Source organism: Manis pentadactyla, chromosome 1, assembly GCF_030020395.1.
Source record: "Manis pentadactyla isolate mManPen7 chromosome 1, mManPen7.hap1, whole genome shotgun sequence".
Lineage (NCBI taxonomy): Eukaryota > Metazoa > Chordata > Mammalia > Pholidota > Manidae > Manis > Manis pentadactyla.
This window is the reverse complement of record NC_080019.1, coordinates 176,096,803-176,102,802: the sequence shown is the minus strand read 5'-3', so window position 1 is coordinate 176,102,802 and position 6,000 is coordinate 176,096,803.

The window sequence follows — 6,000 nt, the reverse complement described above, 5'->3', positions numbered from 1 at the left end:
CTTTCACAAACATCTTGGACTGCCCGATATGTGCGAGGGCTTCAAGCAAGTAAGCAGCTCATTGGGCAGGATAGTGGCCACAGTACCTCCTTGTATCAAGCCTACATTAAACATTTCAAGGGAAAATGGCTCTCTATTGTCTCATAATGAGAAAAAATTTTTAAAGATCTAACATTTATTGAACACCTAAATTGAACATATTGAATATTCTCTAATACACCATGTTGCTTCTTGACACCATGGCTGTTGCTTGTTATTGCCCTAACTTTAAGTGACAGCCATTGTCCCACTCTGCTACGCTTATCCACATCTGATCTTTTTTTAGATCAAAGCTGACCTCCTTCAAAAGCCTGTCACTCCCAACCTTCAGGCAATAATGTTATCTTTTCTTCACAGCCTTACTGTTAGTAACATGTCTTTGGGAACTTCAGTTTAGTACCTAACAGCTTATACTGTCTTGTACTAATCTTTCAAGTTTGTAAGACTTGGATAGTCAGTGATAGTGTCAGCTCTTTAAAGGTAAAGCTCAATTTATATTTGTTCAGTTAATCAGTATTTGTTGAGCACCTACTTTGCAACGAAACACCATTGTTGGAGAAACAAATATAAATAAGAAGGATTCCTGCTCTCAAGGAGCTCACACATATATTTGCTACTCTGAAATGGAATCAGAATCTTTCTGGAAAGTATTTAGCATAGTGCCAGACACATAGTAAGTCTTCTATAAATGTGTGCTATTATTAGTTACTATTTCTCTGAGATTGGATGGGAGAGTGGGAAGTAGAGATAAGAACTGAGAATGGAAGTTATGACTAGGTTGCTTTTGGAGGTGTGTAACAGAAAACCCATTCTGATGGCTTAGACACTAGAAGGATTTATTGGCTTTCCTAGCTGAGAAAGACCAGAGGGAGGGGAATGGTTGCTAATGATTCAGTTAAGGTGTTGGCTTTATTTCTTTGTGATTCTTTTGGTACTACTCTCCCTGTGTGTTGGCTTTATCCCCAAGCTGGTAGCAAGATGACTGTAGTAATTCCAGGCCTTCGTTTACACATAATCCAGAGGAAGACAGGTTTCATCTCTCGCAGTGAGAAATCATCTCTTGAAAGTGAGGAATCTTCTTACTTCAAGGCCCCAGCAAATCTCCCCACTCATTTCAGTGTACCAAGTGAGTCACAAGCCTTTTTCTCAACCTATTCCTTGACCAAAAAAGGAATGCCATGGACGGCTTGGCTTAGTCTAGGTTCCTGACCCAGACTGGTAAGAGGATGAGATTACTATACCAGTTAAAATGGCCTGCTTATACTGAAATAACAGCCAACTCCCAAATCTCAGTGGCTTAATACAGCAAAAATTCATTTCTTGCTCTCACTCCACACTACCGGAGGTGGGCAGGGGGAGCTCTACCCTTATAGTCACTCTGGGACCCAGGATGATGGAGGCTTCATCTTGACCCACTGCAGCAGGGGGGAGGAGACATGGTGAATCCTACACTGGCTTTTAAGGCTTCTGCCTAGAAATGACATATATCACCTCTATTCATATTTTATTGGCCAAAGCAAGTCACATGGCCATACCTAACTTCAATAAGCTAGAAAATACAACCCTATCATGCACCTAGGAGAATTAGTATTTGTGAATAGCGTTGGCTCAATCAGGACAAACTGTATGGATGACTACAGAGTTGGCTTCTCTTGAAGCACATGTACTTCCCTGGGAAGGGGATCCCTTAGCAAAAAATCAGATACTGCTAGGAACGGAGCAATGGATTCTGAGTAGGTAACCGACAGTGTTTATTTTAGAAGTTATATGATGGCAACCTGATCTCAAACATCAAAGAAATGGAGAAAGCAAGACAATGAACAGACTGGCAATGGTCAAGGAGAGAGGCAACCACTGTAGGAATGAGGCCACTTGGAGATGTCCACAGCAGGAAAGGCCCAGATGAGAAGAGGCAGCAGGGCCGGCAGTGCATGCATTAGTATCTTTGCTCTGCAGTGCCAGCCCAGGCATAGCAGCATATGAAGCTGGTCAAGAAGATATGCAGGATGACAGATGACATGAGAGGCTTTGTGGGAGGTCTTGGGTTGTCAAAAAAGTTGGAGAGTCAAAGAAGCCAAGGCGTTCTCAAGCAGGCAGAGGGGCCAAAGTTGTAATATGACCCAGAACCAGTCATATTCTCAAACTAGGTTAAGTCCTTGAGAATAACCTGTAACAAAGACTTGTAGCAGGTGATACAGATGAAATGGAATCCATTTGATGGAAAGTGGAGGGAAGCCAATCTGAAGAGACACTGAAACATGTACAAGGACTTCTGTCCTACTGAGCCTACAAGTGTTAGAGAAAGAAGGTCTCCAGAGGAGAGGAGAGTGTGCATTTATGTTACCCCCATGTCTCTGCCCAGGGGAGGCAGCACAATGTAACAGAAAGAACTCTTCTAGATCAACAGTCAGCAAACTTGGGTTTGAGGCCCAGCAGTGACTATAAATATGATATGGGCAAATCGTCATAAACTTCTTTCAACTTGTTTCCTCAGCTGCAGCAAGAAGGTAATGATCCCTCCTTTACCTTCCTCAGAGCTTTATGTGGTCAAGTGAGATAGGAAAGCCTCTTGGGAGACTACAAAGCCCTAGATAAGTGTATGTATGGGATTCTAACACTGATGTGGTTTGGGAAGAAGAGTTGAAGAAATTTAGAATAGAGGTGAATACTGCCTCCAACTGAATAGAGCCCAGAGGGAAGGACAGAGTGAAGATAAAGTGAAGATATCAGTGAGATGATAAGCATTGCTTAAGTCAAAACTTTTAATTGCAAGAAATAGAAACCCAACTCCATTTGGCCTAAGAATAAAATAAAATTTATTATCTCACATAATAAAAATAATTACAAGGGTATAATGGCTTCAAGTGTGGCAGGACTCGGGTGTTCAAATGTTATGGTTGGAAATCTGTCTCTACATCTCTAGTGTCTGCCTGCTCTGTGTTGGCTTCATTTTCAGGCAAGTTCTCCTCAAATGGTGACAAAAATTGTTCCCAGCAGCTACCAGTTATGCTCTACCAGTTTGCTAACACTAGGAGGGAAAGAGAGCGACTTTTTCTCATTTCAACAAAAACCCTGAGGAACTCCCATTGTCTGGCCCAATCATACACTCCTCTCTGAGTCAGTCACTATGACTGGCATCAGCCTCAGCTGCATCACATGGACGGAGAGCTGGGGAAGAATGCAAACTGAGGGAAGTAAATGAAAACCATCCTGTCCACCCCAGAAGTAGGCTAAGAGGCTTGCTCCAGAAGTCATGATTGTGGAGAAGAGGACACAGAACAAAGGAGGGAAGAGTAGCACTTATTGGAGAAAGGCAAGTTTAAAAAGACTTACCCAGTGCACTTCAAGGGATGGTGCTGAAGCAGAGATCTGTCATTCAAAACACAGTGAGGACATACTCCCAGTGGCCTGGGGTACTCTTTGAGAATTGGTAGCTTAGGAGGCAAAAGCAACCACTGTCACAGACCTTCAGTTAGTTCTTTGCTTGGCAGGTGTTTTGTCCCTAACTGTTCAGGGCGAGGAGGGGGGAAAAGACTGTGTCAGTCTTAAAGGAGATAGACTAATGCGGAAGAGAAAGTCTCAGTGGAAAAAGCAGCTAAGAAATTATCACTAAATTTACTAGAAGTTAGAGCCTATCAAAGACATGTGAAATGCGACTGTCAGACACAGTGCGGTATGTCCTCTCCACCCACCGACTAAACATAAAGGTCCACCTGTCTTGCCTTTTCTCCGCCCCACTACATACACATTATACCTGCACTCAGGCACTTAACAGCAGGAAAGATTCTCTTGGAACATGGTCAGAATCATTCTTTGGACATCCCTGGTAGGTCACTGCCCTGAAATGAAAAGCTGCCAGCCTCCTGTTCTTGAAGCCAGTGGAAAAGGGCTGATTAAAGCTGACTTCATACTGAGAAAATACTTGTGAGAGTCAATTTAGTTCTGGATCCATCCTCTGGATCTTAGCAACTGCCATCACCACCCCCCCGATACTGGCACACTTCCAAGCATGTTCAAACAGAGGGCCTCACCTCATCTTAACCAAATGAAGATGTTAGCCAACTTCTGGCCCTGAACTTAAAGGAGTAACGATGTGAGAATAGGAGCACAGAGATCACAGTACCAGGTTCAGGCCCTGGAAGGCCAGGGTAAGTCCCTGTTGTGACTTAGAGTCTGACTCCCAGGAATAAATGGAACTCAGGGAAGCTAATTCTTCAGAGAAGAAAATTCAGCATTCCCAAATTCTTACATCATATCTATGTCTCCTACTACTCTACCCTCTGTAGCTGTTGCCAGGAAAGGCTCTCTGGTCACAAACTCTAGTTCCGGTGTTCTCTTGACTCTCACATCCAAAACAGACATCTTGGTTACAAGGCCATATCTACTCCACAGTGAATGAAGATAATTATTGTACCCAGTGCTAGGAGAGGTATTACTTTAAAAATAACACTTAAGCATAGAATTATCATATGACCCAGCAATTCCACTCCTAGGTAAATACTGTCCAAAATTGAAGACAGGCATTCAAATACCTGTACACAAATGTTCACAGCAACATTATTGACAATAGCCAAAATGTGGAAATAATCTAAATGTCCATCAACAGATTATGGCATGTACACACAATGGAATACTATTCAACCATAAAAAGGAATGAAGTATTGATACATGCTATGATATGAATGAACCTTGAAAACATGCCAAGTCAAAGAAACCAGATACAAAAGGTCACAAATTGTATGATTCCATTTATAAGAAATATCAAGAATAGGTCAATCCAGAGAAAGAAAGAATATTTGTTGTTGCTAAGGGCTGGGGGTAGGGGACAATGGGAGCAACTGCTTAATGCATGTTTGGTTTTCTTTTGGGGTGAAAATGTTTTGGAACTGGATTGAGATGGTAGTTGCACGATATTGTGAATGGACTAAACGTCACTGAATTGTTCACCTTAAAATGGTTAATTTTGTCATGTGAATTTCACCACAATAAAAAAATCTGCTCCCTGCCCAACCCAAAAGGGCAGGGGATAATTAGCTGGCATTGATATTTACCCCCTTACTCCTTCCCTTCTCTCTACCTGAAGGTATAGGTGGATCAGCTATTATGTGACCACGAAGCAACAAACATTTGCCAGACATGGCTGAGCATGAAGATAAAAGGAAGCTGGGTCTTTGATATCATGAAAGAAACCATGATATCATCAATATTATTATAAGACAAAAATCCCTAGTTGAAGAAATAGCACAATCTGCTCTTCACAAATTTCCTCTTCAAAGAATGACCTTAACCTAGCCTAAGTGAACAAACTCACACATAAGCCTTGGGTTAGATGTATTTGTTAGATCTACTTTTGGTCAGGTGGTTTCACAAGCTGCTGGGAAAATGCCCTTCGCTATGCAGATCAGCACTCACCATGGGTAAGCATTCCCAACAGCAAGACAGGTAACACAAAATAGCACTGCAAACTTGTATTAAGTATACAAGTAATGGCAGAAACTGAAAATAAAAATATTTTAATATAAAGGTCATAGTTCACTCTGGGCCTGATAAACATAATTGCTTATTCTTTCACTATGTATTGATGACTACTTACTGTGTGCCAGGCATTGAGTTGGAATACTACAGTGAGTGAAAAAGATAAAGCTCTGCCCTGATAGAGCTTAAATTCTAGTGAGGGGGAGATACAGACCACAAACACACTAGCAGTTTCACACACATCCTGCACTTATATATTAACTTAAATATTAACATCCTGCATAGAGACAACACATTAGCTTCCCACTCACCCTGATTTGGCCGAGCTCTTAGCTCCTCCATCTCTGGCACGACCTCACAGGGTGCTCAGGCCTCTCAGACACCCAGGGATCACGCCGCTTTCCACATCACAACATCGGTCTCCACAGTCAAAAAGTCTTATTTCCCTACCATGCTTGCTGAGTTATGCCTACATTTCATTCTATT